A 24,839-nucleotide genomic window follows, 5' to 3' on the forward strand; every position below is an offset into this window, starting at 1 on the left:
TGCCCAAGTACCCAGACTAAACGGATATTGGTCAAGCGTTGAGGTGCTAATGTTTAAACACTCGCAACACCTGAGATTCATTAGGTGCCGTGAGTGAAGTATGCAAGGAAATATAATCAGTTACAAGAATCTATTGACGGGCTTAATTTACGAAGTGCCAGTATTACCGCTAAAGATTCTGCATGAAGATTGGTACAAAGTCTGAAAGCCGCAGGAAAAATGACCACTCGAGAACAGGGCTGAATATACCAACACCACATTTTTCTTCACTCTGCGTGGCATCAGTGGCTATGACCACATTTGTTTGTGATTTTATTAAATACCCATGTAGACAGGCATTTACCATTACGTAAGGGAGGTGCTTTGCCTTACTTGGAAAAGTATCGTATATTGTATGTGATGAGAACTTTCCCCGTCGCCAATGGGCTTTACCTCTCTGATTCTAACGTTCAGGAGATCGAGAAGACATTGTGCGAAAATAACTTGAGGTGTATGAAATCGAGGCCAATGTGCATTGAAAAAATACTAGGCTCCGAAATTAACAATCCTTGGCAACGTCTTATTGGTGATTTGCACGCCCTTAAAAATGTTTGTACGGTAAGTACATGAAACCGAGTTACCAGAGAAGAAATTCTTGCTTCTATATATAAAATATAATTAGCTACAAATTTAGGTAGCCCTAAACATAGTCGTAATGCGTGCTTTTCTAAAAGAACAGGAGGGCGAATTAAGATTATAGGCAGGTGCCCTAGAGCATAATAAACAGCAGAAACTTGGAGGTTAACAAAGCAGCTCGAGAATAAGTTAAGGACCACACAAAGAGCGATTGAACGAAATATGTTAGGCCTAACGTTAAGATCCAGGAAGAGAGCGGTGTGGATCAGAGAGCAAACGGTGGGTAACCGATATTCTGGTTGACTTTAGGATCAAAAAACGGAGCTAGGCAGGCCATGTAATGCGTAGGATGGATAACCGGTGGACCATTAGAGTTACAGAATGGATACCAAAAGAAAGGAAGCGCAGTCGAGGACGGCAGAAAACTAGGTGGGGTGATGAAGTTAGGAAATTTGCAGGTGCAAGTTGGAATCAGCTAGCGCAAGACAGGGGTAATTGGAGATCGCAGAGAGAGGCCTTCCTCCAGCAGTGGACATAAATATAGACTGATGATGATGACTTGTGGAATGATAGCGAGCTGGTACGACAGAGATATATGCACTCAGTCCTTCAGAGGAAATACAAGCAATGAGCAATTGTCCACGTTTAGAGCCAGACGAATTGAATTTAGAACCTTTTTTAGACCAGAGAAATACTTTTGCATGTTTTCGTAAAGTGTGTGAATGTCCTCTGCCGATGGGGGGGGGGGGGGAGAAGAATGCTATGTCGTCCGCATACACGTAACTATCCACGTCCTCTTGAGATGAGATGGAGCTCCGCAATTTAATAATACTGGAGATAACATTGCCACCCCTGTGGAACTCCTCTTGTCTGCTTATGTGTACTTGAAGAAAAGCCGTTTTGAAGGCAATACAGTTCTCTGCCACTTAAATATTGCGTAATCCAAGCCTGTATATATTTGGGGAACTTAAGTTCTCTCAGCCGGCTTACCAATATCCCGTGTTCAACGCTATCGTATGTCTTGGTGATATCAAGCGTAACTGTGCAATGCTGCATACTGGCCTTGGCGCCGTGCAAGTTGTATACGACTTTCCATGTCAGTATGCGCCTGATATTTTGAGCACCCAGGCCTGAATCAATTTGACCCGGGAGACTGCAGAAGCAGGCTTCTACATCTTGTTTCATTTCTTCTTTCACCTAAGACAAGCAACCATCCTAAGGCACGGCCATCGGGGAGGACTTTGACAATGATGATGGTGATAATAAGCTTAAATGGTGCATACCCATTGAGGGGGGGTGTAGGGCTGTATTGGCAAAAATTCAGAGGCGAAGACAAAAACGAATTCATTGTATAGACGTCAATCTCGGCAAATGAAACAAAGAAAAGCAGAAACTAAGGTGTGTGATCTTTTGAACGATCACACGCAGATGACTTTCTAACCAGACGTGGATGACTATAGACCTCGACTGTCTTCTATTTTCTTTTGAAATTTATACCTTGCGTTTTTATCCTTTCATCGTACCATTCCGGTTCCCTGTCCTTTTGAGTCAGTAGCCGGTCAGGTGCTGTACAAATTCCGGAAGCACCTGTGAGCTTTAAACGCGAATTTAAAAGCATATCGTTGTTGCTTGCATGCCCGTGCACTAGCTGCAGGCCTACGTTGCAAGCGACAAGCTGCACATGGAGCTTGGCGATGACCGAAGGTACAAAGCCGGGTCAACAGCAGCGCTGGTACCGTGCGACCACGCCACAAAAATAGCAATGTAAAGCGCCGGAATGGGCCCGACTCTTCAATTCCTCAACTACACCGCACATGACTGGCGGTCGCACGTCGGTGTTTACGGCTACATACGCACTTGCACGTTGCACAAAGACGCTTAGCCGCAACGTTCATTTATTTAACAAGAATCAAAGCTTTTGAACAAAGCAGCACGTGTTGATTTGTGCCTTATGGTTTGCAACACTGCCGGACCCTATAGTATAGAAATAGGCTCCATGCTGTAGGTCCCGGCAATATAAAAGGGCAACAACTTGGCCCGGCACCTCTTTTAGTCCGAGCCTTTTTCCTCGCCTTGCTCACCGCCTTCTGTGCACGATGTCTACCACCCTCAGATACTTCCTGATGTGTAGCCAGCAGTCCTCGTGCAGTTGGTCCAGCGTGCGGCCCCGTCCGGCGACGCACTGGACGCGGTGCTTGACAACCCCGGCCAGCTTCATGAACCCGCTCAAGCTCGTCAGGCACGGCAGGCCCAGCGCTCGTCTGATCATCGCCGCCGCTTCGCCGGCTTCGACGGCCGCCCTTTCGCAAACCATGTCTACGAGCGCAGCGTGGCCCGACACCAGCTCGATGGCGCGTGCGCAGTAGGCGTCCTGCTCGCCCATCACGAAACGGGCCGCCCTCGTTATCAGGCTGTAGTTGCGCCTCGTGATATTTCGGATGAATGCGAGCTCGCTGTGGCGATCTTCGCATGCGGGAAGGCTCAGCCGCAGCAGGTGGTAGTTTCTCTCGATGCGCGGCATGACAAAGCGCAGGAAGGCCTCATTGCCTCTGGTTCCTAGCGCCGCGAACGTCACTTCAGTGATGCTCGTGCTGCCGAGAGATGCCTCCGCGAGCGACCGAGAGTCGCGCTCGTTCAGGCGCAGTTCCCTCACCGCTATTTTGACAAGGCTTGGGTGCACCGAAAGAGCGTTCACAAGCGGGCTGTCGGGGGCCTCGGAAACGTATACATCTTCCATCTCCCGCTCGTGCGCGTCTACGTAGACGTGGAGTTCGAAGTGTCGGAGGGCGGTCGCACCGGCGATGTAGGCGGCCATCGCTGTCTGGAGGTCGTGGTCGAAGAAATAGGAGTGCACGCACACGTGCAGCTTCTGTAGTGTGCGGCAGGCTACCAGGACGTCTGTGAAGGCCCTGTAGAAGTGGTCCCATTCGAACAGGTGGAGAGAGCTGACGGTCACCGACGTGACCTCCGGGCATTCTGGAAGCACGGCGATGTTGTCGTAGGTCACGCGGATGTCTTTGATGACCACTTTCTCAGCCATGCAGGAATCTCTGATCGTGCGGCAGATATGCTTGAGGGCACCTCGTGCAGGAAGGTGCCTCACTGTGACCCTCCTCAGTGAAGTGTTGTACGCGAGAGCTCGGAAGAATGCAAAGCACTCGTACTCGGTGAAGCCGAGGAGGTCAATGGTGAGCGACGACAGCGACGTGTTTCTGGGTAGCGCCAAGAGCCAGGGCACGATCCTCGTGCCGGCGTTGCCCACGGGGTGCTGTAAGTTGTGCAGAATGCTTTTCACGATACAAGACCGGGGCCAGATGATGCTCAATGCGCGCAAGGTCTTGTTCCGAGCCACGATCTCGGCGAAGACCGACTTGTCCTGAACGTTGTAGAGGTCGACGTCGGCGACCAGCTCCTCCAGGCTGGTCATGATGGCGACGGCGTTCACCAGTGACCGCAGCGCTTGCTTGCTGACATCGCCCATTCTGATGGTGAGCTTCTTAAGCACCGAGTCTTTCCGCACCAAGTAGTTCCTGAATCCGGCGGCAAGGTCAATGTAACCATAGGTGAACGCGCAGGCTCCCACTGCCAGTTCGGTGATGGTCCTGTTGTCACGGAGCATGATGATGAATTGTCTGGCGCGTGGACCATTCATGTTCAGGGCCGCAACGTCCAAGGTGGTCAGTGTGGCACGGGCATTTTGTCGCGGTGGCACTACGAGCGTGGGCCTCCGCACAGAGTAGGTGTGGTACTGCTCGAAAAGCGGTGTCATTTGCTGGTCCAGGGGGTTCAGGACGTTCACCAGGGTCTTCATCACGGTCTCGTCGAAGTGCGGGCTTGCTTGGATTGTCAGGCTCCTGACACCGCACCCGTACTGTAGCCAGTTGAGCAGGAATGGCCGTTTCGCTATGACGTGGTTGAGATCGATGGCAACTATACATCTGTGGAGCGACAGCAGGCTGGCAAGCAAGCTGACCGCGATGGTCTCGCTCTCGATGGCCGCAGATTTCCATGACAGCTCGTGCTGGCTATCTGCGACAACACCGAGTGTGAGCTCGCCCAGACCTTTGCCATTTTCTTCCTTGAGCTCGAGTCCCGCGTACCACAGGGCTTCGTTGTACGAGCCGAGCCTGCGCACCAACATGCAGATGGGATTCTCTTCGCTCCGCGTGCAGGGAAGGCTGAGCAACGGCATGGAGCTTCGCATGGTCGACGGGGCGGCTTTTTCCAGCGCAGGTTCCGGTTTGTTCTCCATCGGAACCCAAAGGCGTAAGCGCTGGCACAGAAAAGAAAAAGAAAGAGACCCTCAGTACTGAAAGTACTGAGGGTTAGGAGACAGTCTGATTAGAGCTGACAAAGCTGCGAATCGGTATGTGCAATGTATAGCGCAACTACAGTACACAAGAAGGACAAGACAGAGGCACGACGCTTCATCAGCCCATCAGTTTGCTATAACCTGTAAGTGCGTTCGGCTAATCAGAGTAATGAGCGGGGTGTCAAGTCGATAATGCACCACCTTATGCACAAGCACAATGGATTGAAAGCTGGTTGGCATTCGCTCGTAAGATGACACATTCGCGTACTTGTAAGAGCTGTGTGGTTATCAACTATACTTTGTTGCGAGAAAATAGGGGACACAATGGGTGCGATCGTGTTGTTTGCCTCGTTTCGTTTTTTATTTTTTTATGTTTTTACCGTGAAAAGCAGTTATGAATTAGAGAATGGGCTGAGTATGTCTCCCCGTTCACAAGGATGTCGACCGATTCTCCTACAGAGGTTGCGTGGATATGCGGGAAATAGCGGCAGCGTTTATGCATCTTAGCTACACGCTCTAACCACAACTCCATGTCTAACTTCTACTGCGATCACCGTTTGTAATATAGCAGATTTCCATGGCTGCACTGAATAACGCGCAAATTAGGAAACCAAGGGTTTCGGCGCGGTTTATGAAAAACCAGAGTTGGAACATACTTCGCGTCGGCTATCGCTATCGGTACAGTTATGCCGCGACGGAGAAGACGCTTGTAATCCAACCAGAGGATAGATAAGCGGCAACAGGGGAGCTATTCCGTTGACACTCAAATCCGACATTTGGCAGATTCTCAATGGTGGAGTTTTGAGCCAATCAGAGAGGCCGTACGGCCCTGCTGGCCGATTAGAGCTGCGAAGTTAGCGATTTCGAAATTACGGCTATATAATGTGAAAATGTCCAGAATTTATAACCCCAGGGAAAGCCTTCACATCGACTAACTGAGAGCGAAAAGGCAGAAGCTGGAAAATAAGCCATCGTAGAGTGGTTACGGTGCTCCAGGCTTCAAAGAAAAAAACAACAACTTTGTAGTCTTTCGAGTGTACCGTGTCCCCGAACAATAACCCTCTTATATATCTTGCGCACTATTCTATTCTTGAAGCCTGCTCGCCCTGCACTTCACGGTCACAAATACCATGCGCGTTATCAGCATGACTCTTGACAGGAAAGTAGCGAGCGCAGAATTTTCGAAAAAGGAAGATCAAGAAGGAAGATCAAGCAAGATAGATGCCAATTACTGTTTGGAGGCAAGATGCGCCCCAAAGGGAGTAAGCCTTTTTATAGTGTATTTGAAAAACGCCAAGAATAATGTCGTGCTCGAAATGAAGCGGACTGAAAAAGTTAAGAGTCGCAAGATAATCCCGTTAAACTGATGTTCGCAGTAATTGAATTGAGGAAACAACGAAATATGCCGAAGTAACCGCCGCAAGTCGACTTTTTTTTAAGGTGAACTTGATGAAAAGAGTGGACACAAAGGTCACCTCGCGATGACGGTTACAGTTCTCTCGAGGTTTGTGCTCGTTCATCCCGAACCGCGAGTTGCCGCTTCTCAGAGAAATCGGAACCATACAGAATGTCAAGCGCAAACAGAAAGCGCGGTTTATAGTTGCGCTCTGAATTAAGCACACCCCTTCTAACGTAGTTGCGAAGCCTTATCTCTCACATTGGATGACATGACACACACACGAAAAGGCAAAACAATAGTATTATGTTTCGTTTTCTTCTGCGGCACTTTTTCCAAGGTGACGCCGTACAAAGAAGACCAACAAAAGTCCCACTCCTGCCGCTCAATTTACTGACTATTGCAAAGACATATTCCAGCAGCTGTAGAAGTCTCGGGGAACATTGTTTTGGAGCGCGGAGCCGCGGTTCGGTTTTATGAGCAGAGCCTGCACTCAATCCTTAGCCTGTTCCCGTTTTGGTCAAATCACGAGGAACTACAATCAAATCAAAATTACTTAAATGATCGTTCGATGCCTGTTAGAGAAATTGGGTAAGTAGAAGGGCTAACTGCGGCTCACTATGGAAGCGTTAGTTCGGGCCGCACACAAGGCCCGACGTTCGCCCGTAACGAAAACCGCGAGAAAGCGCTCGAAGGGATTCGATTACAGATTGTCCTTGGAGCCACGATTTATGGAATGGTATACGCGCGGACATCTTAGTTGAGACACGGGTACTGTTAGATAGAGCCGCGTTGACCTGCCCTAAGGCATATGCGATCGGGCTCTACCTAACAGCGCCCGTTGATTAAGGGATTTGCCAATCGCGTACCGTCGATGTTGTGCGGCTTGACGCCGCCGAAGGCACAACGCGAGGGCGTACACTACTTGTCGCAACGAGAGTCGAAGCACTTACCGTTTTTGAGAGGGAATTCGTCAGGTGTCGATGGCCCAGGAGGACGGAGACGGCGGTTGGACGCTCTTGCTGGCGGGTTTCGACTAGTACGCGCGCACTCACTTCACGAGCTGCTTTGGCGCTTCTTTCTCTTTGACATCTTCTCTGCATGCAGGGAAAATAACCACGGTGCAGGGCTTGCCGATGAAGGGTATGTGTTATTTTGTGTTACATCTATAGAGAAAAAAATTTAGTGCCATTCCACTCTGTGAAGCTGTATGACCAGCAGAGCTGTATACAGGGTGTTTCAGCGAACACTTTCAATTTGTTTTAAAGATTGCCTGTGGCAGATAGCAGAATTCTGGTTAATGAACTGGTCTACTCAAAGAGCTGAGTAGACCAGCTCTGTGTAGACCGGCGCAAGTTGGAATACGCTAGCGCAAGACAGGGGTAATTGGAGATCGCAGGAGGAGGCCTTCGTCCTGCAGTGGACATAGAATATTGGCTGATGATGATACGGGGTGTCCCATGTCACAGCTCTGGTCCCACCTAACGTTAGCCAACCAAGCTTTAAAAAAGCACTGACATGAAATGCTACACAGTTATGGGACCAGCGGTGTTGGGTCATCAATTCCCATCCGCCTTCCCAATAATTTTTGTATAACTGTCAGCAAGTTCATTGCCAACCATGCCACAGTGACCAGACAACAATTGAAATATGATGATGTGGTCTCTTCATTGGGCACCCTCGAGAAGCTTCGCAATTTCTAGCACGATGATGTAATAGGGTCTTTCCTTTGAAACGTACTACAGCGCCTGGCCATTCTGAATGGCAACGCATAAAAATTATTACACATGCCATAGGATGCTGAAAATGACTGAATGGGAAATTTAAGGACTCAGTAACAGCTTTGCCATGGAAAGTCATGCCCTTCATTAAACAAAAATTAAAAAGTAGTCTAAATGATTTTATCCAATTATCCAAAAATACACAAAAACTTGGAGGATGCGTAAGCTTCACCTTTAAGACTAGAACGCGATAGCGTTATCGGGACCCGTTCGCGTCACATCGTTCGCATACGGCAAGTAGGCTTCATTCACTCCAACACTGAACGTGGGAAAGCCAGCTTACAAAGACCAAGCTTACATCGATCCCCTTAAAGTCGGCTTCACTTTTAAGCTGAGATGAATTGCTTTAAAGACGTTTTTCCAGGGGCAATATAAGTGGTCTTATATTAAAATGTGAAGACCCTGGCACCTTTTTTATTATCTTATTAATTGTTTGCTATTGCCCCGATGCGCGCAGGTCTGGTATAAATGTTCGAGTTTCCTCGTAGCAGAATTAGGTTTTCTCGTACATTCACATTACAATCTGATGCCGATTGGTAAACAATCCGACGGCGAATCTGACGCCGATTGGTAAAGTCGTACTTCACCATTTTTCTGACGGATTTCACTGAGAAATTCAATTTTTGTTCACCAAAACCTTGCACCACATGGAGGGTCGATATGGTTGGATGATTTTCTCCGCCACCCGCGATCACTCGCCGGTTGCCGACGCCGGATTTTCTGCGACACGGGGCCCTAAACGCTATCGCGTTAAAATTATCTTTACGGTTGAAGAAGACTGATGATCGAACACCGTTGACTCTATGTCTCATATCATAGCTTTTATTTTATGGCTTGGATATTGTTAGCTGGGACAACCTGTATTTTTAATTAATATATTGATCAGAATCTGTGTTTTGCGGGTTTGTTGGTGTTTTGTTTTTGTGCATGACAGCCTACCTAATCATTGTCAAAGCTGAAAAAATTGCTGTAGTTCTGTGCAGTCAATGCAATACGTAATATGTGTACAGCCATAAGAGCAACATTTTGTCTGTTTGGCAGCTTGGCTGACAAATTGTATGCAGAGAAGGGCTGCTAATAAGATTTAGGGGCCTCTCACGAGGTAAGTTAAACCTAGATATAACGACGTCGAGAAAAATGGTGCTTCGTAACATCGAAATTTTGTTATTTCTGAATGCCACAAATCCTTGTGTAAGGGCTGCACCCTGTAAGGGTGGGAGCGGTAAAGTTGGGCCTCAATAATTCAGAGGAAAAATACTATGAAAGCTATAGATGCATTCGATTCGCCTGCACTTCCTAAACTAGTTCATAAGGCGCTGCACCTCACCTTATGACGTTTCACAGGCTTCGCGCGCAGGAGTTCGCATCATTCCCAGCACTAGCGGAATAAGTACAGTGCAGGGTTCGTGCAAGAGGCGACTATGCACGAGCACAGAACTGAAACTGAATCGAATGAAGCGTAAAATGCGCATGAGCATTTCTCCAAGCGTGCCCCTCGTTGCGGTGCAGACGGTACAGACGCGGCGCGTAGAGGTATACGAAGCTGAAGTTTATTTGTCCTGCCTATACTAACATTGGTTTGTTTCGGTTCCCTCGCATGTACTTTTTCCCTCAAGTTTTCTCCCCCCGCCCCACCCGTTTAATGGTTAACCACAGAACTAGGTTAGCCGCCGGCTTCTTGGCCAATCTTCCCTGTAGTGGGTACGCCGCGAGATCAACCAGAGTCGCCGCGTGGCGGGCATTGGCTGAACCACAGATAGTGTGGATGGCGCCGCGCGTCGTCTGCTAGCCACTACATGCTTACATGTGCATGTACGGCGTGAATAGCTAGAATGGTTGTAGCACAGTCGTAAATGCTCGTGTGCATTTTTTGATGGTTTACAAAAGCATTTAGCGCTGAGCTGTCGTAATAACTTTGCGCTGTAATAAGAGCCGTGAATGCCCGTGTCGAGTGCGCGACGTGTGATTGTCGCGCCCTCCGCTCGCCACAATCATATCAATTTTATTATTGCTTCGTGGTGCGAGAACATCACATAAAACATTTTACCGTGTTTTAAAAACGAAGCGGTTGCAGTGAGACGTAACTGCCGCGTTTTAGTGACTTGTCACAGTGTGTTCATCACTCCAAAAAGTCGCAGTTTCGCCCGAAAGGCGAAGCATCAATTGCAATAGCAAATTAGGTAGTGTTTTCAAGTTCCTGGCGAACGATGGCGTGTACGAGGGAACTGAAAGAGGGGTAGCGTCAGGGCTATGCGAACAGAAAGCTATACGGATTACGGATTTGTACTAGCTCCGTATTGAGCTATGCAGAATTATTGAGGCCCTCCTCGGCGCCCAGCGTGGCCTCTCATTGACACATTCGCTTACTTACTGAATTAACAACCATGGTGTCAGCGCGCGCAAGCAAACAGGAATAGATGACCGCAAGCAACCGCTTTCAAGACTGCGTGAGCAAGCGCGGCTGCAGCAGCGAGCGAAGGTTCGTGCGATCTATAGCTTCAACGGAAAAAGCGGTGAAATATTGGAAAGATTTTAACTGCGCTAGAAACGGACAAAGGAAGACAAAAAAAGACACCAAGTGAGCACCAGGTGGAGAAAGCACACAAAGGTAGGAGCCGTGTGCAGATAACTTTCAAGATATGATGCGCGCGACCGCCCGCAGCCGCGCAATGTACAAGTACGCAGTTGCTGGCAGAGTGGAAGCCGCACTCCCTCCCTACCGCGCTGCCTTCCCGCTTTCCTCCTTTCGCGTGCGACATTGAGTCGCTAGTTCCCCTTACGCCCAGTCGCAAGATACGCAGTTGGTGCCGCAGCACAACGTCGGCCCCCCCTCCCTCCATCCCATCCCCTCACGGCCTTTCGCGCGACGGAAGAGATCCCGTTTGCTCTCCGCTGTGCGTTCGCGTTCACTCGCACATACAGAAAACGGCGCGCGACGACGATTTTATCGTCCTTGGACTTTATACGGAACCTCACGGCAACGACGACGGCAGAATCCGCTTGGAGTGTCCATATAATTGGTATCGTAATAAAGTTCCGTAATATCACGAAACATTAACGGGGGTGCTGTTAACATCACTCACCAGCATATAAAAGAGTCGTAAGCGTGCATTGCTATCATGTTGCGTCATGCACTTTATATTACGATAACTGCAATATTATTATTGCGATAATCGCATGACTCTCGCTTAGTGGTTACGCGATCAGATATCTTCTTTTAATATGTCGTGGTTCTCATGTCACTTCGGTGAATTAATGTTGCCTCACAATTAAGTCGTGCGCTTTTGTACTTTGATTCGCTGCTGCAAAGGAGAAGCTCAAATATGTAATTTTGCGAAGCTCACGTACGACACGGCCGTATCTAGACTGATGACATCATAACACCGAGTTGAAAGGCAGCTATTATGATTTCCTTTCGCTCTTGTGGGGTTGGTAGCTTGATGTAAGGCAGTGGCCACTGTTGACTGAAAGAAAATTACACAATGATTTTAGCTCTTCAAGTAATTACACCTTTGTCGCATCGCTGTCGTGCGCGTAACACCGTGCAAGGGCGGTAAAAATTATCTCGTCTGAAACAACCTGATGATCATACTAACGTAATGCCGCAGTGGTCTAGCGTGCCTAATTGAATTCATTAAATTTTTGCAGTTCACAGCCAATAAAGAAATAATAATAAGAAAGGCAGATGTAAGGTGCGCATTAACTTGTTACTTTTCCTTCTTTGTACAAGAATTCATACGTTTTTAAACCACAGCATGATTCGCAGAGCATGGGGTATTAATAAATTACGCAAAAATATTAACACAGTAGTCGGAACACAAGCGAAATATACACAAAAATCCCCGTGAAAGTGCCGAAACAGAGACTGTGTGGGTTAGTGCCAGTTCCCTATTGAATGACAGTTTGCACAACTTACAAGTAAATAGAAACATTGTGCGCATTTCGTTCGAAAATGTGGCATTAGAGCGCAATATAAGATCACCTCACTGCAGTCAGCGCGTTTCATTGCCATAAAATCGGGCCAAATTGTTTCCAGCGGAACGCTGCCGCGTACATTTCAATGCGCGCCGTCGACCCCCTATCCGACGTTTCTGCCACCTATAGTTCGATCTCGCGGTGAAGAAGCAAGCAATCAAGCTTACAGTAACGACAGCAGAGGCTAAAGGGTGCATAGCCTGACAAAAGGCCTCTGCTCCTATTGCAGTCTGGCAGGCTGGTCGATGAACAAAAGGATGTATTACAATATTGCACTTCTAATTATTCTGTAAAAAAATCAACGCCCCTTCCACTCCGTGAAGATGATCGAACAGCGAAGCTGTGTTGGTTACACCAAGTGTTACATGTGTATGTGTTGCACGTGATGCAATTGCGCAAACACAAGTAAACAGATCTACAACAGAAAGCTATATTGAAACGTTGCGAGGCGATAAGAGGCAGCGACTTCCGATGCTACTCGACGAGTGTTCAGTTCTCTGGTCGAAACCTGCCGATCCGCCGCCAGAGGCGTCGGCTGCGGTCACGGACATCACGGACGCGGGGAAACGCGGACGGCGTCGGCAGCAGCATTGCGCGTTATGCGAAAGGGCGCGCCGCACAGAAACACCTTCTCTTATCGCCTCTCCGCACCCAGCGCGCGCCCTCTAATTGGTCGCCTCCTCCCCCAGCACGCCTCTCCTCCTCTGCCGGTCAAGTGACCTACCCTCCCCCAGCATCGCTCTCATCCTCTCCTGGTCACGTGACCTGCGTGATGCCGGACAGGCGGCGAAGGGTCGACTAAGAACAGCTCCGCTGTTAAAATTCACGCAGAAGCTCCTCTGGGAGTTGTCTAAGTATGTGTACGCAATCCGCGACTTGCTCATCTTCACGCGTCCAGGTGTCATTATCAATGTTATGAAACTTCATCCGACTGGCATAAAAACACAGCGTTGCGGACGGCGGCGCAAGGGGAATTGATGACGCAAGCAAACTACTGCATGTGGCGGTGCCACTGGTGTGCTGATGACGTTCCGATCACTATAGGCCACTATCGTAATTTAGCGCCTTATCTATTCGCGTCGAACCATTATGAACCGTGATCAACCGTACTCCGGCTGCGATGGTGCGGGCGACATCTTCAAAGCGATCTGCAATGGGGACAGACAGTAGCGCACCCAGGATTTCTGCCAGGGGGGGGGTTGACAGTTTGCCAATACCATCTAAACAGCACTAATTTCGATTTCTTCACAGGAAATTGTCAAAAAAATGCGCTTTTTGCCAGTGTGCAGGCGATTGCGCGTCTTACATCTTATTTACAGTACTCAAGTGCGTAAGGAAACAAAAGGGGGTTTTAAGTCGGCCTCAGGGGGGGGGGGGTTACAACCCCCGAATCCCCCCCCCCCGTCGGTGCGCCACTGGGGACAGAGTGCGCCGAGTGCTGATAGCTTCGTGTGCTCTGCGTTCTCGCCACTTCGTTCGCGTTGAACCGAGACTCGCAGACCCTATTTTGAAAGTGATCTGCGATGGGGACATAATGCACCGAGTACTGATAGCTTCGTGTGCGCTGTGGTCTCGGCGGTTAATTCGCGTTGAAGTGAGAGGCAGCATGAAGGCGAATTCGCTTGCTGCTGCGGGCCCTATCTAGAAAGCGATCGCCTTTCGTGACGGATGGACGGGTTTCCTCATTGGGTAGGCATGAAAATGCATACGCATTTAAAAACTGCCATAAGTAATGGCGCATCGTCAACATTCACACAACTAAGTTAACACGGGTTTGTAGAGCCGCCCTCAGAATATTTCGGAACACGAAAAATGCCAATAAGGTAAATTTTGTCGCTGCTTCACCACAGGAATGTGATGATATTACGGAGTAGTATCAACTCTACCTTTCGGTTGAAGGACCTGTGCCTAGGCGGTGATGAAATTTAGATTTTACTCGCTTCTCTTCCGAAAACTTTTGAGGGAGGGTGTACATAAGACGAAATAAAGCAAATCATTTGTATCACACAATGCAAAATCTGGTTTTATTCTGGTACAGCAGTTGTTAATCTGCGGTAAGCTCGCCATTTATGTCAAGAAATTCACTTCCAGGTGCCCTGCATTGTGTCCCATCTCAGGAAGCACAATGTTGGCTACTAGCTAGCTTGTACAGCTTGAGCAGGCTAGAAGTCAACCTATAGTTTAGATATATTCAAGATCGCTAGCCCTTGATGTCTCTAAGCTATACGCCCTTGTAATTGTGAAGATGTTTAGTTAGAAGTAGATAAGTAAAAAAATGAGAGTGCCAGGCTAGCACTTCATGTCTCTAAGCCATCTGTTTCTAGCCAGTGTGAAGGCAATTCGAAAAAGTGTCAACATATTGAAGGCACTGCCAGGCAAGGATTCAGGGCAGCCGCAACGAATGGGAGGAGGGGTGGGCGGCGGCTCGCCATTACATAGAGTGAATGGGGGGGGGGGGGGGGCGACACTGTCAATTTTTGTAAGCGCGGAAGTTGCCGGCATGCTTCGGAAGACATGAGGGGATAGTTGGGTTCATAAGGGATAGTTGCGTTGGCAGGGCATATGAACCCCTTGGAGCGTAATCGGGGGTTTATCCAGAATGTCGATATCGGGGGGGGGGGGGGGGGGCAATGGGGGCGAAATGCGAAAACACCCGTGTACTTAGATTCAGGTGCTCGTTAAAGAACCCCAGGTGGTCCAAATTTCCGGAGTCCTCCCACTCGGCGTGGCTCATAATAAGAAAGTGGTTTTGGCACGTCAAACCCCATAATTAATTAATTCATTATATCGGGGGGGGGATTACCTTAACGCGGGGGGATATGAAGTTATTGGTTATATCTTTTTTGAGCGATAGATGGGGGGATATTGAAGGGGCTAGTGCTCATTTAAGTGCGTGCCAGGAAACTGCCGCGCCGTGGCCATAGCAACCCAGAGCAGGAGGAGGAGACCGCCTGCGCATGCACGCGGTCTCCAGCTGTCTGCCTTCCAGCGTCAGCTGCCTGCTTTCCGATCCCCGCCTCTCTTCTCTCCGCGGCTCGCTGAGCCAGGAGAAAAAAAATTGGAGGACGCTTAAGCTTCGCTTTTAAGAATGGAACACGATATCATTCAAAGATCCCTGACCGTTTCTCACGCTTCCCGATAACTGCTGCTTAACCAACCGTAATGGTTACCGGGAAACACTGGCGGCGAACGCTATGCACGAAGGAGAGCTCTGTGGTAGAAACGCGGCCTCTTGCGTGGGGCGATCCCGGAGATATTGCACAGCCGCGCCAAAAAATTTCATAATTTTCAGGTTTCCGTTTTTGTTTCGTACTTTTAATATTTCAGTCTGAGAATATTTAACATAAAAGACACACGCTGTGGGTGTTTTGTTTCGTGACATTTGTTTGTGGATTGTCATTCTCAAAATTCCGAGGAATAGCTTTGCAAAGAATGCAAGACAAGGTATGAGCAACATTAATGATAGAATGGTGTGGTAATGTAACCCGCATATACCGCATGTCATATAAGAAGGTGTGGCACATACATGTACTTAAATATATTCGGAGGGCCTGCGTGGTTGGCGATGATTTTCATCGCCACCCGACTCAGTTGTGTTTGGAAGTGATACCCGCCGTCATCGCACGCCGACGTCGGTTGCCGACGCCGGATTTTCTGCGACACGGGGCCCTTATTTCTATCGCGTTAAAAAGGCGAAAGCTTGCACTAGGCTGCGCAAAGCTCAAGACACAGAGAAGCTGGCCGATTGATATCGAGCGGCTAGCCTGCAAGGCGTTCGGCGTCGCCAAGCAACAGTGTTCTTGGCACTGTGCCAACCTTGGTTAGCCTGCCTGCGTTTGTGGCATGCCAGGAACGCTTTCGCTCGTAGGCGCCGACACATCCAGCGCTAGTCGCGCGAAATGTCGCCAACGCGTTCGGCGTCGGCAAGCGACAGCGTTCTTGGCACTGCACCAAACTTGGTTAGCCTGCCTGCGTTTGTGCCATGCCAGGAGCGCTGTCGCTAGGCGCCGACGCGTCCAGTGCTAGTAACGCGAAATGTCGCGAAAGGGAAGGTACCTCCGAAAATGATCGCTCGAGAATACCCTCCTACATGTGTAGTTAAACCAAGGTAAGACCTAGTAGCAACCAGGTTAGTACCTAGCAGTAGCAGCCAGTAAGAGTTGAGGATCGACATTTTTGCTGTGCCTGAGCTTTGCGCGACCCAGTGCAAACTTACCCGCTTTTAAAGACGATAGTCTTTCTTGGGGAACTTAAACGCTGAAAAATTTGGTCTGTCTGTCTGTTTGTTTGTCTGTCTGTCACCCGATTCAGCCACCCGGCCAAAGTTGGACCACTTGCTTACCGCCCACACTACTTAAACTGGTACGGCTGTTCATACTTGTGAACGTTATCGATCACAAAGTAAATATTACGCATATCTGAGGCGCAACATCACTAGGTAAATATTAGGACGTGTGTTCCTTTAATAGAAAATACATAGATACGTAACTCTAAAGACCCTAGTTTCTTAAGCTGCGCTGAAAATGCCACGCTATGCGCACCGACGAACGACGTTCCCCGACTGCGCGCCGACGAGCGCCCTCTGCCATGGAGGAAGGAAACGCTCTGCACAAGCTCATGTTTCCCGATGTATTGCCAGATGGCGTCCATGTCTCACGCAGTGCCTCCTCAATTTTATCAATGCCAGCCAGATGCGGCCGATTCAACATAAAGGAAGCGCTGTCTGAGGCAGGGCAAAACATAAATGGCCGCTTGATGAAATAATGCGGTAAAATGAAATCTGTTCAAACAAACCTTCATGCCAGGACGGAAATGGTACGAGAACAGCATCATCGGATCAGACCAGCACTCATGTAGTACGGCTGGCAGAAGACTATCGTCTTTCGACGACATTTGCAGCGAAGCACGCAGATACGCGGCAAAGTTTTTTACCACGTTGTTTTACTTAAGTCCGAGCGCCTTTTTTCAAGAAATGGGTCGGAAAAGCTGGTAATTAGCTGAAGAAGTACCCTAATTAACCTTTAAGCAAGTATATTAAACCACTGGTTACAAGGAAGTTCGTCCTTATTGGTGCATGTCGAGCTGATGTTGTTGCGCCAGAAATACTGCAACGAAAGTGTTGACAGGCGGACAGAGACAGGCGCGCACGAACGAACGCTGTATTATAAATCCAATACTATAATAAAACACCCATGGTACTCTGTCACCACGTTTGAAAATTGCAAGAACATAAGGGACAGCGTTTGATTTCACAAAGTTTTTTTTTTCTTTTTCTATGCGAAACAATAGACACAGAATACCCTTAAACAACACACTAAAAGATATATACTCGTATATTCCTCTAGATGACTATGACTATAGTGCGGCACGCAACTCTGAGCGCCGGCAGTTGCATAGACGAAAACGCACGGACGTGTCTTGCGGTTACCGCGACGTCAACGTTTCTCTGCTTCCTGCAGGTCGCAGTGTAGCACTGTCGTCTGCGCGCTGTGGTCAGCGCTCTGAACATCAAAATTGGGCCTCAAAATTAGGGCCACGTAGGGTCCACCTCCGTAAAGAGGAGGTGGAGGAGGAAGAACAAACTTTTATTGAAACCAGCAGTTTAGTTGGCTGGGCCTAGGCCTCCCACGTAGGGACGTCAAGGTCTTGCCTCTTCGCCGCCTCGCAGGCTTGCTGGGTTGCCCAGAGTTGGTCGTCGAGGTGGGAGCTGCGCAGGGCGGCATACCATCTCGACGAGATAGTCACAGTATTAATTGTCGGATATTGGTGTTTACATTCCCATGGCATGTGGGGAAGCGATGCAGCCTGAGTCTTAGAGATCTTGCAAGTGTTACTAGGGTAAGGTTACAGTGCATGGGATCAGCGTAATTTTTTTCCATGAGATCCCAATCGACGGCTGAGCGGAAGGACATGACTTGGACCGAGCTGCGTCTCAGATCTGCGTCAACCTTTTGACGGGTGCTAATAAATGTTATTTCTTTCTCTTTCCAGGATGAGTGCCTGTCTGCAAGCTGGAAGGCGGGGGGGATTGGTCCGCAATAATGTTTTTTTTGGGGGGGTGGGGGGCGCGATCCTCCTGGGGGGGGGGATGTTCGGCGGATGCTGGGGCTGTGTGTATAAATTCCTGAGTGTAATCAGCACCACGAATAGATTGCGCGGAAACTGATTCTTCATAGATTTGCTACGCGCACGTGTTGAAGCGCGCATGTTCGCAGGGTAAAATTCGGTGCCGCATTGATATTATGCTGCGACTTGCAGCTCGCAAAGGGGGCACGCAATTTAAAATGTACATAAAGAGCAAGTAAAAAGAAATGTATGCTGCTCACAAAAAAAAACAAAAAAAAAAACAAAACTGTCAGCTTTACCACTGGGGGCAAGCGTGCAAAGCTAAGCGAGCAGTCTCGCTCATACGGTCGGTGTGTGCTATCTACCTTCGAAATGTCGCATCGCGGCTCCCGGCCGATCTCGCCAGTAGCTGAGTGCTAGTACTAGGAACTGCTTTGTAAAACAGGCACACGTTCGAGATGATTTTACCGAACTGGTAACTATTTCGTGTCAGAAACGAATTGTACCAATGCTGTTGCAGCCGTCAAGAAAAAAAAAAAAAAGCGGCGAGAAACCGGCCCGTCAGCTCTGTGGAGGGAACGTCAGAGAACGTCAGATGCCGGGCGCTGTCATTGGCTGCGGCCAAACGACGGTGCGGTTGTCGGAAGGCGAAGGCAGCGGCCGCAACTGTCAACTCAGCCGAGAGGCGCTCGCCCACAGGCGGCGACGTGACGCAGCAGGCCGCACCTTTTTTTATGTAAAAAGAGTCATGAATAGATTGATCAACTCCGGGATGTCCAGAAGCCCCACGATGCGGCAGGGAGGCTTGCCCTTCCCGTCCCAACGCGGGAGCGGCGCGCAGTTTACCTACCTACCTAGCGGCCGCGCCGCTGCCAGCGCAGAGAGAATATTGGAACGTGCGAGGGGAGTTCGGTTGAAGAGAAGAACGAAGCTGGGCTGGATGGGGTGCGGCACCTTGGACTGTTTTCGCTGAGCGGTACCTTGGCAATCATCATCTTGTAAATAAACGCGATCCATTGTCTTGAAGTCGTGTAGAAGAAACACGTAAATCCACTCCCGACTATTCATAATAGAGAACTTCTTTTCATTTCAGGTGAGTCGAGCGGGCAGCCTTCATGGAGAGCATTGACGTTCGCTCTACAAAAGATTAGCACTCGTAGGGCAGACTTTTCGCATATGTGGGGTAATCGGCACTTCTAATAAGGACTTCAATATTCAACCTGTAATGTGCAACTATAACACGCGTTATTTACGGCCTGATTAGAGTCACTGTCGCGTGTACAAACGCGGCTGTGGAAGCACTTCTCCGTGAACGGCTGTACCCGAGCAGTGGCGCCAGAGCGGGCGCGAGGAGAACTAGGCCCGAGACGCCGTTTCGGCGCCACGCAACGGGCCGCACCTTTTTTTTTTTATCCAGCGGCCGTGGTTATTACTTTGGATTTGAACATGGAGGGGCTGGCGCGCACGCCGAGCCCCACTACCAAAAATTACATGTCCCATCTGCCCCGCTTTGGGGTAGTGGCGCGCTTCAGCCAACCGCAGTGCAATGGTTAGCCTCGGCACGGAGCCCCGACCTAAATGATCATCAGGAGCCCGACACCAGGTAAGTATGCAGAATAACCCACCGGGATGACAGCCTATTTCAAAAGACCCTACATGTGGCACCGGTTGCGAAGAGTGCATCGCGTCAAATACTGGATGTATTCTAAATTCCAAAACCATACAAAACCAGTTTTACGACACAGAAGCCTTGTACCTAAAAATCTGTTATATATAAAAACCTGTTTTCATATCGTTGAAACGTATTTCTAGCTTTTTGACTAACATGGCGCGGAAATCAAGAATAAAGGGTAGAACAGAATCGCGTGTTGGTTTGCGTTTCTTTCTTACATATTATCTGTGTCGCGCATGCATAATAATAATAATAATAATAATAATAATAATAATAATAATAATAATAATAATAATAATAATAATAATAACTGTCAGCCCTGCCACTTGGGTGGAGATGGAAGACCAGCGAAGCTGTACTATTGTGGTAATTATGTATTTCCAACAGTGACTATTAAGATGTGATGGTGTATTTGGTTATTTGAACTATTAAAGAATGAGTGTTTATTTATCTAATGACCACAGGGACCATGGCCTTATGGTCACTACGGTACACCGCCATAGGGTGTACGGCAAAGGTTGGCACGTTCTTCATAAACACGTCACCAACGCCGCGCGCGTTCGGTGCGAACGCGGGCAAGACGCCGCCGCTGTCGACAACAATTCTGCGCGTTGCTGACGTGCGCTGTCAAAACGTTGTCGTGAGCAAGCGCGCGAGCAGCAGCGGGCAAAGGTTCGTGCGGTCTATCGCTTCAACGGAAACTGAGCGGCGAAAGCACAGTGCATACAAAAGTAGGAGCCGTGTTGCAGATCGCTTTCAAGATACGGTGCGCGCGACCGCCCGTCACCGCGCAAATTACAAGTACGCAGTTAATTGCTCGCAGATCAAAAGCCCCACTCCATCCCTCCCGCGCTGCGTTCCCGCTTTCCTCCTCTCACGTGGGTGATTGAGTCGCCATTTCCCCTTTCGCGCGGTCGCAAGTCTAGTACACTCTAGTCGCAAGATACGCATTTGGTGCCTCAGCTAAATCTCCGTGCTCCCTTATGGGCTGCAGAATTAAGCGTCTCTTCCTTATGTATAATAAACACTTCCCCTCCCTCTCCCCCCCCCCCCACCGCCTCTCGCATGACGGTAGAAGTCGCGTTTGCTCTCCACAAAGTGGGCGCTGCGGCTGAACCAGGCCGCAGCAAGGTCCGTGCTCCTGTATGCCCTTCCATTGGTCAACCTCACACCGGACAGGAGAGAGCAGCTGGAGGGTCTGCACAGAGGTGCTATAAGGAGCATCCTGGGGCTCCCAAAGTATTCACCAGTCGCTGCAACACTGGCTGGTGAATGGCTGCTCTCGCTGAGGATGCTCGAACGCGCCCTGGGACACATTGACCGCCTCCATCGTGCTCCGAATAGCGGAGTCCTGCTGGCTAGGCTTCGCAGCCAGCCGTCCTCACTGATGGGAAGTCTGTGCCTGCTGTACGAGCAGGTGATCACGGACCACCCTGTGACAATCGCGCTGCCTCCACCTCGCCATCGACCAGCAGACGTCCACCTCTTGCTCAATGGATCGACTAAACGACAGACACCAGCTGTAGCACTGTAACAGCTAGGCTGCAGCCTGCAAACTTCACGAGGAGCTGCAAGGAAGTCTGGTCTACACAGATGGATCAGTCCTGGAGAACGGATCGGCCGCTGCAGCCTGTACCATCCCGGCTAGGGCGGTCAACAGACAATGTCGGATCCCCTTCGCCGCGAGCTCCACCGTGGCAGAACTGGCGGTGATCCACCTAGCCGCCGATGTCCTGGCTGAGGACCCTCCTGGGCAACCAGTGGCAGTGCTCGGCGACTCGAAGCTAGCGCTCCTGAGCCTCATCAACCACCGCCGATCGGGGCTTACGGGGGCCTCGCTCAGCTCGAAGTTCTCTGCATTGGCTGTCGCGGGGGTCATCATCTCGTTTCACTGGCTACCTTCCCATGTGGGAATAGCCGGTAATGAAGAAGCGGACACGCTCGCCAAAACTGCCCACCACCCTGAAGTGCCGCTCACCCGAGCAGTCGCTTCCTCTGATTTTTCGAGGCAGCGCCTGAAAAAACTGCTCGCAACCGTTCACCCTGATGCCAGAGTGGAAAACGGTAAGGGTTCCAGGCTACTTCCAGAGGGTGGCCTGACCAGGAGGGAACGTGCAAAGTTGCTTCGACTGCGCACGGGCTGTGTCTGGACGGCGGCGTGGCTGCACGCCAAGGGACGCTCCAGCTCCCCGGCCTGCGAACCTTGCAGCGACCCCGAGACCCTCGAGCACCTTCTCTGTGCTTGCCCAGCGCTGGCACAGGACCGCTCAAAAGTCATGACTGCCTATAGACAACAGGGTCTACCTGCTGCGACAACCAACGACCTCCTGTTCCCGTCGCCTCCCCACCTCCGAGCTCTCCATAGCCTTTAGGAGTTTGTGGAGTCGAACGAGATCACTGCCCATCGCTTAGCGCTCGCCCCCAGCAGGCCATCGCCTTCATCACCGGCCTCCTCCATGATCGGATGAGACAACTGCTGCTTCTCCTTCTCTTCCCTTCCTCACATCTTTATCTCCTACTTCCCCTTCCCCTGACGCTGCGCCGTGATCCCTATTGGGCAGCAGAAATAGGCGTCATTTTCATTAATGAATCACTACTACTACTTGCCCTCCGCCGTGCGTTCGCTCCCCGCGAATGCGCGCGTTCCTTGCGCGCTTTTACTCGCACATACAACACACGGCCAATGAGAGTTTTTATTGCGATAGCAATTATATGGACACTCCAAAGCAGATTTCTGCCGTCGGCGTCGCCGTCGCCGTCGCCGTTGCCGTCGCCGTCGCCGTGAGGTTCCGTGTGACGTCAAAGGCGATGAAATTGTCGCCGCGCGCCGAACGCTGTATGTGCGAGTGAAAGGGGGCGAGGGACGCGCGCTCTCACGGGGAGTGAACGCACGGCGGAGAACAAACGCGCGTTCTGCGCCGTGCTTCCTTAAGGGCTGCAGAATTAAGCATCTCTTTTCTCCTTTACAATCACCATATATCTAGAGCAAGCGCGTCTTCTTCAGACACGCGAAAGGCCGTGGGGGGGGGGGGGGGGGGAGGGAAGGGAGGCGACGTTTAGCTGCGGCATAAAATGCCTATTTATATAAAAACGTTGTGAGGCGAGAAGGTGGGAAAGACTTCCGACGCTGCTCGACGAGTGTCCCGTTCTGATCTCGTCGAAAAGCTTCGAGCCGCCCCCAGAGGCTCCGGCAACAGTCACCAACGCCGCGCGCCTTTTGTGCGAACGCGGGCAAAACGCCGACGGCGTCGACAACAGTTCCGTGTGTTGCCGGTGCTGCTGCATGTCCAAGTTTGTACAGCTGATAAAACTACTATCCTTACTCCGTATAGCTCTCTACAAATTTGCTATCGCAAGTGATGCTTCGCCTTTCGGGTGAAACTGCGACATTTTTTTTCTACACGCGGACACGACCATCGGAGAATGAGCCCTCAACAACTTCGCTGTAAAACATACTCGTAGTTGTGCATTAAAATTGTTTTGAAGTGAAGATGTGTAAGCATGCGATAAGATTAGACAGATTTATTCAAGCGCAGCGCCTGCAGCGCAGGTGACGCCACATGTACCGGTGCCGCTTCGCGCTCTTTTTTTGGCTATTTTGAAACTTTCAGTAGTGGTGGTTCGTTTGTGCTGTTCGCTTGCCTAAAGTGATAAGAGTTTTCTAGTGGAGAACTTCGGGATCGTGTTTCAAGAACGGCAAACACGATCCCGATCACTTACCGATTACTTCGTTTCGGTAAGTGATTTTAGTATATGATTCCTACTTTGCTAGAGATAATGCTTCACGATTTGAACGTTACGAACACATTAACATTACGAACACACGTTAACATTTGGGATTGTGCTGTTCATGCAGTTATTGACGGAGCCTGTTGCAGATTGCAATTTTTTTCTACGTTCAAGCGTAACTGGCTGGCTAGTGCAATCGGCGAATGTCCGAAGCAACGAAGCAACGCTACATAGAGGAAAGTCTAGGTGACGTTGAACGAAGGGTGGAGGAGAAACGAGGCGAAGCGTCGCGGAGGGGGAAAGTATAGGCAGAGGGGCGCCAGGTTGACCTCCTCTGGCAGTTGCTGCAGGTTTTGTTCGTGATACGGACGTACGGGCTCGTCTCATGATAACATCGTCCTCGCGCGCCGTACGCTGTGTGTGCGAGTGAAAGCGTGGACGGTGAGCCGACGATGGCGGCTCAATCTCGCGTGCGCAATGGAGGAAAGCGGGGAGGAAGCGCGCCGTATTCCGTCGCGCGCATGGCACCGGTGGAATGGAGAGACTTGTACTTCAGCTGCCCGCGCTCGCGCGAGCTTTATTTTGAAAGTGATCTGTTTAGGGGTCACTGTCTAGGTGAGCCGACGGCTCGCAGATTTGCGTGCGTGTTCTCGCCGCTCAGTTTGTGTTGAAGCGAAGGTCATTTCGCTCGCTGCTGCTGCAGTGATTCCTGGCGTTTTGACAGCGAGTGTCCGCGGTCGTCGAGTGTGATGTGTTCATGTTTGCCTGTGCGCGCTGACACCATGCTTTTAATTGCGATAGAAATTATATGGACGGTCCAAGCACAATTGTGCCGTGGTCGTGGACGTCGCTGCAAGGTTCCGTATGAAGTACAAACACGGTAACATCGTCGCCGCGCGCCGTACGCTGTATGTACGAGTGAAAGCTTGCGAGGGCCTACCGATGATCGCGGCTCAATCTCGCCTGCGCGACGGAGAAAGGCGGGGCTGAAGCGCGCGAGGCACGGGGTGGAGGGAGGCGAGAAGGGGGGGGGGATTCTCCCGGCGGCGGCTTATTACGGCGCGGCGCGCGGGCGCCCTATCCTGAAAGCGATCTACGATGTGGACAAAGTGCAACTAGTACTGGTATAGCTTCGTAGGCGCTGTGCTTTCGACGTTTAGTTCGCGTTGGAGTGGAAGACGGCACGAAGGTCGATTCACTCGCTGCTGCTGCCGCGCCTCCTCATTACAGCGTTTTGACAGCGAGTTCATGTTTGTTCATGTTTATCTGTGCAGGCGTTACACGATGCTTGTT

The 24,839-nt window shown here is 50.1% G+C and overlaps 1 non-coding gene across 1 annotated transcript; it reads right to left on the reverse strand.

Annotated features, from left to right (window-relative positions):
- Positions 1-19,594: 19,594 nt before the first annotated feature.
- Positions 19,595-19,756, reverse strand: LOC119462988 (U1 spliceosomal RNA). Its single transcript, XR_005194331.1, has one exon. It is a non-coding gene; the product is annotated as a U1 spliceosomal RNA (small nuclear RNA).
- Between the last annotated feature and the right edge of the window lie 5,083 nt (positions 19,757-24,839).

Source organism: Dermacentor silvarum, chromosome 8 (genome assembly GCF_013339745.2).
Source record: "Dermacentor silvarum isolate Dsil-2018 chromosome 8, BIME_Dsil_1.4, whole genome shotgun sequence".
Taxonomy (NCBI): domain Eukaryota; kingdom Metazoa; phylum Arthropoda; class Arachnida; order Ixodida; family Ixodidae; genus Dermacentor; species Dermacentor silvarum.